The sequence below is a fragment of the Dioscorea cayenensis genome, chromosome 20, assembly GCF_009730915.1.
Source record: "Dioscorea cayenensis subsp. rotundata cultivar TDr96_F1 chromosome 20, TDr96_F1_v2_PseudoChromosome.rev07_lg8_w22 25.fasta, whole genome shotgun sequence".
In the NCBI taxonomy this organism is placed as follows: Eukaryota; Viridiplantae; Streptophyta; class Magnoliopsida; order Dioscoreales; family Dioscoreaceae; genus Dioscorea; species Dioscorea cayenensis.
In genome coordinates, this window is record NC_052490.1 from 7,967,788 (window position 1) to 7,981,583 (window position 13,796).

At 39.0% G+C, this 13,796-nt stretch overlaps 1 non-coding gene across 1 annotated transcript; it reads right to left on the reverse strand.

Moving 5' to 3' along the window:
- Positions 1 to 453: 453 nt before the first annotated feature.
- On the reverse strand, positions 454 to 561 carry LOC120252440. The gene has a single exon (XR_005533970.1). It is a non-coding gene; the product is annotated as a small nucleolar RNA R71 (small nucleolar RNA).
- Positions 562 to 13,796: the final 13,235 nt, after the last annotated feature.

Sequence of the window (13,796 nt, forward strand, 5' to 3'; positions counted from 1 at the left end):
ACACGTGCAAGAACAGCCTAATCCAGCTAATTTGGAAGTTGAAGGATCTGAAATCATGGTAGAACAGAATGAGCAATAGCGAACACTATCTGATTATGCCAGACCTTCAATATTGAGGACACAATCGAGTATTGTGTGTCCCCCGATTACAGCTAGAACTTTGAGCTAAAGCTGGCATTCATCCATATCTTTGCTGACGATCCGCACAATTCAGCGGTTTGTCGATGAGGGATCCAAAGCAGTCACATAGAGAAACTTTCTCGAGGGTGTGCGATATGTTGAAGATAAATGGGGATGATGGATGATGCCATCAAATTGAGAACCTTCCCATTTTTCCTTAAAGGGAGAGCAAAGCAGTGGCTACACTCATTACCTAGGGCATCAATCACTATATGGGAGGAGATGGTAGAAGCTTTTCTAGCCCGTTATTTCCCTCCCAGTAAAAATCGACAAAAACTTAGGAATGAGATCTCATCCTTTGTTCGAGTTGGAATTGGAGTCTCTATTCGAGACATGGGAAAGGTTCAAGGAGCTCCCGAGAAAGTGTCCATAACACGGAGTTCACGGAGTGGATGATATTTCAAACCTTCTACAATGGTTTGAACCCGAGTACAAAGGCAACTCTTGGATCTGCGGCGAGAGGTACCTTAGGTAGCAAAAACCCCGAATCGATCAATTAATTGAGGAAATGGGATTAAATAGCTACCAATGGAATGCTAGGGAGAAGAACAAGGTGGCGGTTTCCATGAAATTGATCGCGGTAACTTCATTGGCGGGCGCAAGTAGAAGTCCGAGTAAGAAGCTAGATCTCATAGCTTCGAATAAAGTTCGTGACCGTGACCAATTGCACCGGTTGTGGTGGAGGACATGCTCCCTCCGATTGCCTAATCGTTATTGGTGTTGTTGCGTCAGTTGTGAACATTGACTTTGTAGGTAACGACATGAGACCTCGAGGGAATCCATACGACAATACCTACAATTCGAGGTTGGAAGAATCATCCCAAACTTTTCATGGAGTAATCAAGGACCATAAAAAAGCCCATGGAGCCATCGGGTTTCCAACAACAACAACAAGCTCCTCAAGTGGAAAATTGAATCTCAGGCTTGGAAACCCGAATGATGGATTTAGAGAAGCACTTGGCTAGATTTGTTCAATCTGCAAATACAAGGTTTGAGTCAATCTAGGCTACACTTCGTAACCACACCGCCTCTTTGCATAACCTTGAAAATCAAGTGGGGCAAATTGCGAAGTCTCTTTCCGAAAGGCCACATGGAAGTTTACCAAGCAACACAGAAACCAACCCTAGAGAGCATGTGAAGGCGATCACTTTGAGAAGTGATCATGAGGTTGAAGGAAGGCTTCTGAGTAAGAGGCTGAAAGAACACGCACCTGAGGTTGTAGAGGTTAAGGAGGGAGCAAACAAGGAGAAAGAGGTGGCACCCCCACTTTTTAAGCCAAGAATCCCTTATACCTCTAGATTGAAGAATGACCAAGGGGATGAATAGTATAAGAAGTTCCTGAGTTTATTCAAGCAACTCCACATTAACATTCCTTTTGTAGAGGCATTAGCTCAAATGCCTAAGTATGCGAAGTTCCTGAAAGACTTATTGACCAACAAGAGGAAATTGGAGGAGAGTGCTTCAGTGGTGCTAGATGCTTCATGTTCGATGGTGTTGCAAAAGAATATGCCGAACAAGAAGAAAGACCCGGGAAGCTTCATCATTCCGTGTAACATCGGCAACCTAGCTGAGGAAATGGCATTGGCGGATTCAAGGGCAAGTATCAACGTCATGCCATACACTTTCTTCCAAAAGCTAGGCTTGGGAGAGCCTAGACCTACTCGGATGACTTTACAATTGGCGGAACGAACAGTGCGACATCCCAGAGCCATCATTGAAGACGTGCTTGTCAAGGTGGACAAGTATATTTTTCCGGTTTACTTTGTAGTGCTAGATGCCGATGAGGATGAAGATGTACCCTTGATACTCGGGAAAACGTTTTTGCATATTTCCAAAGCATTGATTGACATGGACAGTGGAGAGCTCACATTGAGAGTTGGAGACGACAAGCTCACATACCGCCTTGCTGAAGCCATGCGGCATTCTCTTGATTTTGATGACACTTTGATTTTCTAGACACTACCGATGAGTTTGTTGATGAATACATGCAGGAAATGTTCATTCCGGATTCATATGAAGGTTTGTTCGACCAAGAGGAGAGCAATGAAGAAGTAATGATGCTTAGGTCGACTGAAGAAGTAACATCTACCCCGGGGATATTAAAGAAGGTGCTCCGAAAAATGAAGAGGGCTAGGAGACGCCACCGAAAATGCTCCAAGTCTGTTGGAGACGTACATGAACCAAGAAAGTTGCATGAACCATTGCTAGGTGGTCCGAAGCCCGATAGTACACCCTCTACTCTCAGGAGGCATTGCTCATCATGCTTTCAAGTCATGGGTAAGAGGGCAACCTTCATTCATGAACCCCCGTGAGGTAAGAAAGATACGTCAAGCTCAGTGACATTAAACAAGCGCTTCTTGGGAGGCAACCCAAGTGTTTACTCTTTTCGTATTTGTTAGTTTAGTTTGTTTACATGAATAAAGCTGTTAAGTGTTAGTGTTTTTAATGTTTAGATGCTTGTGCTTTGTGATTTTTGTTGTGGTGTTTAAAAATTTATCATGTGTTTATGAAGAATGGGCGAAGTTTGGTTGTTTGAGTTCTAGTTCATGTTTTTATCTGGTAAATTTTGCATAATAAAGGGCGAGCTACGAGTGTGTAAACATGTTCAGAGAATTTACGAAAGAGCCTGTAGATTTTTTTGTAAGTCATACGGAGAAAAACACGGGAGTTGTGGAATTTCCGCACGCCCGTGGGTGTATATTGCGAGCTCATCCAGAGAAGGCACGGTGCGCGGTGCCCCTCGTGGATGACCATGCGAACATCGCACGGCCATGGGAAATTTCTGCACGGATGTGTGAAGTCCTACAAAGTTGTGCAGATTTTCCCGAGAGCACATAGGGGCGTGGACTCGCCCCTGTGGGCGACCTTGTGAACCTCACATGGGCATGGGTAATTTCCGTACGCCCGTGCGAAAGTCTACAGGTTGTTCCCTCCATCCAGAGAAGACACAGGGGCATGCGGCTGCCCCTGTGAGTTGGGCATGTGAATGTCCACGCCCGTGTGGAATTTCTGCACGAGCGTGTGGAAGACGTGATATTTTTCTCGGATGTCCAGGGAAGCCACAGGTGTGTGCGTCTGTCCCTGTGGGTCGATGGCACGGGCGTGGGTATTTTCCGCACGCCCGTGTGAGATCGTTCTTAGCTAGTGAGAGTTTTTCCCGAGAGCGCACAGGGGCGTGCATACGCCCCTGTGAGGCTTTTGAAGTGAGACGCACGGGCGTGGGGAATTTCCACACGCCCGTGTGGATGCACAGAACGCCAAAAGTCATGAGTTCTGTTTAAAAGAGGATGGTTTCTCTCCCTCTTCACGACTTTTTTTCGCCTGAAAACACACTCACAGTATTTTAAGATTTCAGAGTGCCAATTTGGTTGGATTTTAGCGCAGTTTTCCGGCTGGTTCTTCATTTTTTCACTCCATCTCGTCGGTAAGCCCTTTTTATCATCTTCCTTGCAAATTCATGGTTTCAATCGATTAATCTGGTTAATAATGCTTCGTTTCTTCAATTGGAAAATGATTTACACTTAGAACGAAGTTAGAAGTATTATTAAGTTGTATTTTTGGACTGTTGAAGCGTGGCCGTGCGGTTTTCATGCCCCGTGGATCCACACGGGCATGCGTAAATTCTACACGACCATGTGGATTTCTGTAGCATTGTTTTATCAACTTGTTTGATCAATTTCGTTTAAATTTTGCAGATCATGGCACCTAGGTCAAAGAAGCAAGCTGATAAGAGGCCATGTTAGTCATCTCCTGAGCCAGAGGGGATGCGTTTTGCGATTCCCGAACATCAGGTCAGCTATGAGCATTTGTCGAGACTCCATTTTGGACAGACTCGATTCCTGGACATGACTATACTGCGGGATCTTCAGCAGGGGGATGAGTTTGCCTATGAGATCGAGGATCTCGTTTCAGATGGTGGTTGGCGGCAGTTGTTGATGATTAGAGAGCCAGCCATCCGAGAGTTTGCATTGGAGGTGTTATCCTCATTCAAGTTTGATAGATCGTATGCGAGCTTCGACATTGTGGACACCATTCAGTTCAGAGTATTTGGACCGCACCATAGCTTGAGCATTACGCAGTTTTCAGTACTACTTGGCTTGTTGATAAGTGCTTGTGCGATATGAATGCGAAGCGTTCATTCCTTATGTTGAGCATTACTTTTCTCAAGTTTTTATATTAATATGTGTGTTTTCATGTTACTTCTTTGTAGGTAGGGTTGTGAGGTTGAGTATGAAGGAAATAGGACAATGTGGATCCTAATGCACCTATTTTGGAGGAAATATTGCTAAGGTTCAAACGCGAAGACATAGGTCAGGTGTGAGATGCTAGAGTGTGTGCCAACCTACTCGTATTCGAGTGAGCACATCCATTTGAAGCGTTGAGGTGATCTTAGTATCTAGGGCTTAATCGTGGTTAGGGACCTTCCACCTGGACCAAAGGGTTAGATCTATAATTAGGAAGAGATTTGTCACTTGGAATCCCTAGAGCTCATTGCAACTCTATGCGAGTGCGAGGTGTTAAGATTGTTCGATTTCTCCTCCTGGACATGTGTAGAGTTAGGCATAGTTGACCTTAGATTTGGGACTATGTAATTAAGGATTTCCACGACTCACTATTGCATTGATTAGAAAGCATAATAGAGGGTTCTTGCACTTGAAATGATTATCCTAGGCGGAGCATTATCTGAGTACCCCATCTTTATCGATTGCCTTACCCCCCTTCTCTACTTTTGCTCTCTTACTTGTTGCTTTTATTGTTGAGAATTGAATCATTGTCACACTTATCACTATTGATCTTCCACATAGCTAAGAATCGAATTAAGTGTCTTTACTCCCTATTCCCTGTGGATTCGACCCCGCTCATCCGGGATTATTATTTCGACAAACCCGTGCACTTGCGGGATATACGCAAGGGGACCTTGTCAAGCATCCATTAACAACCGCAAACTAAAAGGAAAGGAGGCTCGAGAAGTGCTGAAATTTAGTTAGGAATTACTATAAACCCTTAATATGAAAGTTTAATAATTCCCAGAATTTCAGAGAGAGAAAGCATTAAAGCATGGTTTCTAAAAATCAGAACTTTAAGCATCTGAAACTGAAAACATTCAGAGGTGGTAGACACTAAGATACAATGACATATGAACAACCTCAAGACACTAAACAAACAATACAAGAAAAGGCTCCAAACAAATATGAAGCATGGTGTCTCTCCAACAAAACTCAACAACAACCAAGAGCCTAATAAAATAACAACAACAAGGATCACCTACCTCTACACTTGCCGAAGAGTTACCGGAGAAGGTTGCTTTTAGTCATCAGAACTCTCAACAATAAGTTTTGCTTGAGGAATGAGAATGAAGAGAATAATGAAGTTTAAAGAGAAAATCTTGCCTCACCAATAATTCATCTCCAATCATGCCAACCCAATCATGATTAATTTTAATCAGATCCATGAATTCCTGTAATAAAGCCAAACATGTGGGGTAAGCTTGTTGGCCAGTCAATGATTCAACCAACTAGTCAAAGTTTTCTGGTCAAAATTGGAACAAAAATTGCCAAACATTACAATTTCCCACCCTCCTTAAATGGAGTTTAGTCCTCTAAACTCGCATCAAGAGTCAGGGAACAACTCGGGATAGCTCTCCCTCAAATCAGTTTCTCGTTCCCAGGTGGCTTCATTGCTAGATTGGTTGCTCCATCTAACCTTAATCAAAGGAATCACTCGGTTTCCTCATTGTTGCTCTTTGTAGGCCAGAAACTCATCTAGTTGCGCTTCATAAGACAGATTCTTCTGAAACTCCACTGGTTCATGTTGAATGACATGCGATGGATCTGACAAATACTTCCTCAGCATAGAGACATGAATGACATTGTGGACTTGAGCTATATCTGGTGGTAAAGGCAAGCAATAAACAACAGCTCCAACTCGTTCCACAATCTCAAAAGGTCCGATGCACCACGGGTTAAGCTTCCCACGCTTTCCAAATCTCACAACGCCTTTCATTAGAGATATCCTAAAGAAGACTGTCTGGACCCAACAACTTCCGTTCTCCCACATCACTCGAACACATAGGATATCGACACTTCCTCCTGTAAAGAGCCTCGTATGGTGCTATATGAATACTTGCCTAAAAGCTGTTGTTAAAAGTAAACTCCGACAAAGGCAGATAGTGGTCCCATGAATCAGAAAAGTGTATGTTACATGCAGAAACATGTCCTCCAGAATCTGAATGGTCCTCTCAGACTGACCATTTGTCTGTGGATAAAAAGCTGTACTGAAAGTCAATCTGATGCCCAAAGGTGACTGTAGATTCTCCAGAACCATGAAATGAATGTCGAATCACGATCATATGTGATTGACACAGGAATGCCATGCAGTCGAATAATCTCTCCAAGGAACAATTCCTTTAGCTTCTCAAGACCCAAACCAGGTTTCAAAGGTAAAAAGTGTGCTAACTTAGTTAGGTGATCCCCAATCACCCACATAGACTAATGCTTCCATTGAGTACAGTGCAAACTAGTCACAAAATTCATCGTGATGTGCTCCTACTTCCACTCTGGTAATGGTAACAGTTGAAGATAACCTGCCGGTCTCTGATGCTCTACTTTAACCTGTTGGCAAGTAAGACAGTGGACGACAATAGTAGCTATCTCATGCTTTATGTTGTTCCACCAGAAATGTTCCTTGAGTCCTCTATACATCTTTATACCTCCAGGGTGGATCATGTAGCTTGAATAATGGGCCTTCTCCAAAATATCTCTCTTCAAAGCAGGATCATCATGAACGGAAACTCGATCACCAAATCTGAAGGTACCATCCTCATGTACTCGGAACTGAGATGATTCTCCTTGCTGAAGTTTAGCACAGATTTCTAACCACTTGGGATCTTGCTTCTGAGTCTCTTTAATCCTCTGCAGCAAATTTGGTCGGATGCTCATGTTTGCCAGACTACCCTCGGAACTTGGCGGAACAACCTCCAATTCGAACCACCTCATCTCGTCCAAAAGTGGTTTCTGCTCAGTTAAATCTGCGGCGGTTCCATAATTATACCTCCTTCTTAGCGCATTAGTCACCATATTAGTTTTACCTGCATAATAATGAACATTGAGGTCATAGTCCTTGATCATCTCTAACCAACGCCTTTGCCTTAAATTTAGCTCCTTCTGGGTGAAGATGTACTTTTAACTCTTATGGTCTGTGTACACTTCACAAGGCTCCCCATACAGAAAATGCCTCCAGATCTATAGTGTAAAAACGACTCCTGCTAACTCTAGATCGTGGGTGGGGTAATTCTCCTGATTAGGGTATTAGTTGCCTTGAAGCATAGGCAATGACTCGACCATTCTGCATCAGAACACACTCCAAGCCTGTCCTACAAACGTCTCTATAGATCACATATGCACCACCACTTCGTGGAAGTACAAGGATCAGTGCAGATACGAGTCTGCACTTCAACTCCAGGAAACTCTGCTCACAAGCTTCAGTCTAGGTAAAAGAGGCACCCTTCCATGTTAGTCTCGTCAACGGTGCTGCTAAATGAGAGAAGTCCTTAACGAACCTCCGATAATAGGCAGCTAAGACAAGAAAGCTCTGAATCTCTCTGACTATACTCGGTCTCTTCCTGTCCATGACTGCTTCCACTTTCTTAGGATGCACAGAAACTCCATCCTTACTGATGACATGCCCCAAGAAAGTTACACTATTAAGCTAGAAGTCACACATGGAAAATTTGGCATACAAATCATGTTGTCTCAGTGTCTCGAATACAATCCTCAGATGCTTAACATGCAGATGCTTACTGCATGAATAGATTAGAATGTCATCAATAAAGACAACCATGAATCGATCCAAGTAACATCGAAACACCTAGTTCATCAAATCCAAGAATACTGCTGTGGCGTTCGTCAGATCAAACGGCATCACCAGAAACTTCTAATAAGCTGATGATAGACAGATCGCAAATCAATCTTGCAGAAGACTTGAGCTCCCTGCAACTGGTCCAAGAGATCATCAATCCTTGGCAAAGGGTATTTATTCTTGACAGTCACCTTTTTCAACTCACGGTAGTCCATGCACAACCTCGGAGATCCATCCTTCTTTTTGACAAACAATACTGGGCTCCCCAAGGTTACATGCTCGGTCAAATAAACCCTTTCTCCAAAAGATCCTCTAGTTGCTTCTTTAGTTCCTTTAGTTCAGTGGGTGCCATCTGGTACGGTGGCTTGGATATAGGAGCTGTGCCTGGAGCCAGGTCGATAGCAAATTTCACCTCTCTCACAAGAGGTAATCGAGGAAGATCCTCAGGAAAAACATCAGAAAACTCGCTGTCAATCAGTACATCTGCCACTATGTAGCTGGTGCGAGTGGCCTCGGAGACAGAGGCCATAAAGCAAATGCAACTACTTCTAATAAGCTTCTGAGTTTGTAGAGAAGAGATCTCTCGAGCTAGGGCGTACCCTTTACTGCCACTGAAAGGTGAATTCTTCAAGGTTAGGAAAACAGAAGTGCATCTTCTTTCTATGACAGTCCACTACAACACCATTGAAGAAAGCCAATCCATGCCAAAAATGATGTCATAGTCTCACAGCTCCATCAGATGCAGATCGGGGAAGAGCTCATGCTCTTCCATAACAAAAGAACATGCAGGTGCTAACTAACTGATTAACGGTTTTCACCGTTCCCACTGGAGTAGCAACACATAAAACATGCGGCAATTTCATAACATGCAAACAATTCTTTCGAGCAAAAGATGATGACACAAATGAATGCGTACCACCAGGATCAAACAAAGCACAAGCATAACAGGAATGCACTTAAATAATACCAGCCACAACATCATGGGATGCCTCAGCATCCTCCTATGTCAGCACAAAAACTCGGCCCTGTGTAACTAGCTTCCCACGGCCTGCTGGGTGAGAAGAGGAAGAAGGCTGGCCTGCCATGAGGCTTTCACCCTCCTTCCCCTAGAGCCACTCTGCTAAGAAAGGTCTAGAGTGCCTACTTGCCACAAGCCACCAGATGATCAGGGAGGCTCAACTGCTACAGTCTGAGTCCCTTCACCTTTCTGAATCCAAGATGGGATCTATGGACACTATGCTACAAAATGCTCCTGACTGGCACATCTAAAACACGTGCGGCGTGCACATCTGCACTCTGACTGAGAATGGTGCCCCCCACACGTAAGACACCGAATCTCCTAAGGAACACTGCTAGCAAAACCTCTTCTGCCAGAACTAGATGGTGGAGCTGGGGGCTTGCTGTAAGGTCATGACCGATGCTCCCCTCTAGAGTGCCCAGAGGTACCCCTAGAAGACGGACTCTTCTTTTAATTAAAAGATAGGAGACATTATAAAAAGCACACATAGGATTAGGGTTTTGTTTTGCGTATAATAGACCTTCTGAAAAGAAAACATAGGATTATTATTTTTGTTGAAAAATAGGAAACATTAATATAAGAAAACATAGGATTAGGGCTTTCATAGAAAAATATTAGAGATTACTATAAGAAAATATAGGATTAGGGCTTTGATTAAACCGAAAAATATGGGACATTTATAAAAGAAAACATAGGATTAAGGTTTTCATTCAGAAATACCAGACATTGCAAAAAGAAACATAGAATTAGGGATTTGATTCAAAAATAGGAACCATTTTGAAACAAAACATAGGATTAGGGTTTTAATTAAAAAAAAATATGAGACATTACGAAAAGAAAACATATGATTATTGCTTTCATTAAAAATATAAGACATAGGAAAGGGTTTTGATTAAAAAATATGAGACTTTCCCAATATAAACCATAGGAATAGGATTTTGATTCAAATATAGTTAGCATTTCGAAAAGAAAACATAGGATTAGGGTTTCAATTAAACAATAGGAGAAATTATTATAAAAAAGCATAGGATTAGGGTTTTGATTCAAAAATGGTAAATAATTTGAAAAGAAAACATAGGATTAGGGTTTTTGATTGAAATATAGTAGGCATTCCAAAAAAAAACATAGGATTAGTGTTTTGATTGAAACTTATGTGACATTCCGAAAATAAAACATAGAATTAGGGTTTTGAATAAAAAATATTAGACATTCTGAAAGAAAACAAAGGATTATAGTTTTGATTGAAAAATATGAGACATTTAGAAAATAAAATATGGAATTATTGTTTTGATTCAAAAATAGTAGACATTCCTAAAGTTAAACAAAAGATTTGGGTTTTTATTAAAAAATAGGAGGCATATCAAAAAAACATATAATTATGGTTTTGATAAAAAAGAATATGAGTCATTGCAAAATGAAAACATACGATTATTGTTTTGATTCAAAAATTGCAAATATTCATAAAAGAAAACATAAGATTATTGATTTGATACAATAATAGGAAGAATTCTGAGATGCAAACATAGGATTAGGATTTTGATTGAAAAATATGAAACATTCCGAAATGAAAACATAGGAATAGGGTTTTGATTGAAAAATAGAAGGCATTACTACAAGAAACCATAGGATTAGGGTTTTGATTAAAAACCAAAAAATAAGGGACATTTACAAAAGAAAAAGTACAATTATTAAATTAATTCAAAAATAGCAGACATTGGCAAAAGGAAAACATAAGATTAGAGTTTTGAATAAAAAATAGGAGGCATTCCGAAAAGAAAACATAGGATTAGGATTTTAATCTTGTGTTATCCTATGGCAATGTCTTATATTTTTGATAAAAAAACCTAATCATGTATTTTCTTTTCTAAATGTCTCATATCTTTCAATCAGAACCCTAATCTTATGTTTCCTTTTTTCTGAATGTCTACTATATTTTAATCAAAACCATAATCTTATGTTTTCTTTTGGGAGTGTTAGCTATTTTTTAAACTCTAATCCTATGTTTTCTTTTCGTAATGTCTTATATTTTTCAATCAAAAACCTAATGCTATGTTTTCTCTTCGGAATCGCTCTAATTTTTTAATCAAAACACTGATCGCATGTTTTCTTTGCGGAATGTTTGCTATTTTTAATCAAATCATTAATTCTATGTTTTTCTTTGCAATGGCTCCTATTTTTGAGTCAAAACCGTAATCCTTTGTTTGCTTTTTAGAACGGTGCCTAATTTTTAAACAAAACCAAAATTTGATGTTTTCTTTTTGCAATGTCTCATACCTCAATACAACCCAAAAATCCTATGTTTTTCGTGAATGCTTCCTATTTTTACTTAAAAACCTAATCGTTTTCGTTTTTGCGAATGTCTGCTATTGTAATCAAAACAGTAATCATAGGTTTTTTGTATCGTATCTTATTTGTTTTCAATCAAAACCATAATCCTAAGTTTTAATGCCTCATATAATCAAGACATTAATCTTATGTTTTCTTTTTGGAAATAGCTACTATTTTTGAATCAAAAGAATAATCATATATTTTCATTTTGTAATGTCTCAAAATAGTAGACATTCCCAAAATTAAACAAAAGATTTGGGTTTTTATTAAAAAATAGGAGGCATATCAAAAAAACATATAATAATGGTTTTGATAAAAAAGAATATGAATCATTGAAAAATGAAAACATACGATTATTGTTTTGATTCAAAAATAGCAAATATTCATAAAAGAAAACATAAGATTATTGATTTGATCCAAAAATAGGAAGAATTCTGAGATGCAAACATAGGATTAGGATTTTGATTGAAAAATATGAGACATTCCGAAATGAAAACAAAGGAATAGGGTTTTGATTGAAAAATAGAAGGCATTACTACAAGAAACTATGGGATTAGGGTTTTGATTAAAACCAAAAATAAAGGGACATCTACAAACATAAAAGTACAATTATTGAAATTAATTTCATAGCGTAGACATTTTGGCAAGGAAAACATAAAGATCAGCTTTGAACATAGGATGCGATTCCAAAAGAAAACATAGTATCAGCGATTTTAATCTTATGTTATCCGATGGCAATGTCTTATATTTTTGATAAAAAACCCTAATCTTGTATATTTTCTTTGAAATGTCTTCATATCTTTCTTGGACCGTAACCCTAATCCTATGTTTTCCTCTCGAGTCGTCACTCATACTAATCAAACCACAATCTTATGTTTTCTTTGGGAGGTTAGTTATGTTTAAACATCCTGTGTTTTCTCCTATTATTGTCTCCTATTTTGAAAAATAAGAGACATTACTAGAAGAGACATAGGTAGGACTTTTGAATTTGAAAATAATATACTCTACAAAATAAAGCACGTAGGATTTGTGTTTTGGTGCATAGGAGGCGCATTATGGAAAAAGAAAATATAACGTGAGGTTTTGTTGATTCAAAAGTAATGAGAGCGTTTAAGGATTCGGGGTTTTGATTCAAAAATAGTGACAGTAAGAAAAGAAAACATACGATTCGGGCTTGATTGAAAGAGATGAGACATTACTATAAGAAAACACATTACTATAGGGACATGTTCAGAAACTAGAGACCCATGATTACGGTTTTGATTTTAAGAAGCATGAGCTTATTTCAAAAGAAATATTGGATGCGCGTTTGATTCAAATATAATGAGGCATTAGAGAAAAGAGTAAAGGATTAGGGTTTTGGGTTGAAAAGTAGAAGACATTGACAGAAAGCATACAATTATTGTTTTGGGTTAAAAATATAATACATTTCAAAAATACATATGATTAGGTTTTGATTATAACGATTAGTTCAAAAGAAAATATAGGATTTGGGTTTTGATTTAAAAATAGGAGCCATCTCGAAACACAGATAAGATTAGTTTATTTAAAAGATGTAGACAGTTATTAACAAGAAAAGAAAACATAGGATTATTGCATTGATTCGTAAATAGAAAACATTCCACATAAGATTGGGGTTTTGATACATAGGAGGCATTCCAAAGAAAACTTGGGATTGAGGTTTTGATTATGCTTGGGAGTATTCCTACAAAGAAAACATAGGATTAACGTTTTGATTTAAAACTAGAAAAATATAGTATGATTATAGTTTTGATTGAAATATAGTTGGCATCTTGGAAAACAATGACCTAGGATAAGTGTTTTGATTACACGAATCCTATGTTTTAATGTCTCTAATGGTCTCAAAATAGGATACGTTTCAAAGACAACATTGGTTAGGTTTTGTTTCCAAACTGAAAATTCCCTAAAACCAATTATTATAGGACACGTGCAAAGAAAACATAGGTTAGGGTTTTGTTTCAAAACGCGAAAGTAAATGAGGTGACATTTCCAAAACACAGGGAGACATTATGAAGAAAACACATGGTCAAGCGTTTCAATTCAAAACTCATAAATAGGAGACATTAAGAAAAGAAAACATATATGATTGCTTTTCTGATTTGGAAGATAGGAGATATTCCTAAAGAAAACATGTGGATTAGTGTTTTGATTATTAGCAAACACTGCCAAAACCAAAGATAGGATTATTGAGCCATTCTACAGGGACACATTCCCAATAGAAAAGCAAAGCGACTACAGATTATTGTTTTTGATTTTAAAACTCGAAAATAGGAGACATTCCAGAAAACATAGGATTAGTTTTGATTAAAAATAGGATACATTGCCAAAAGAACACATAGGATTAGGGTTTTGATTGAAAATTTATAAATATTATACATAGGATTAGGGTTTT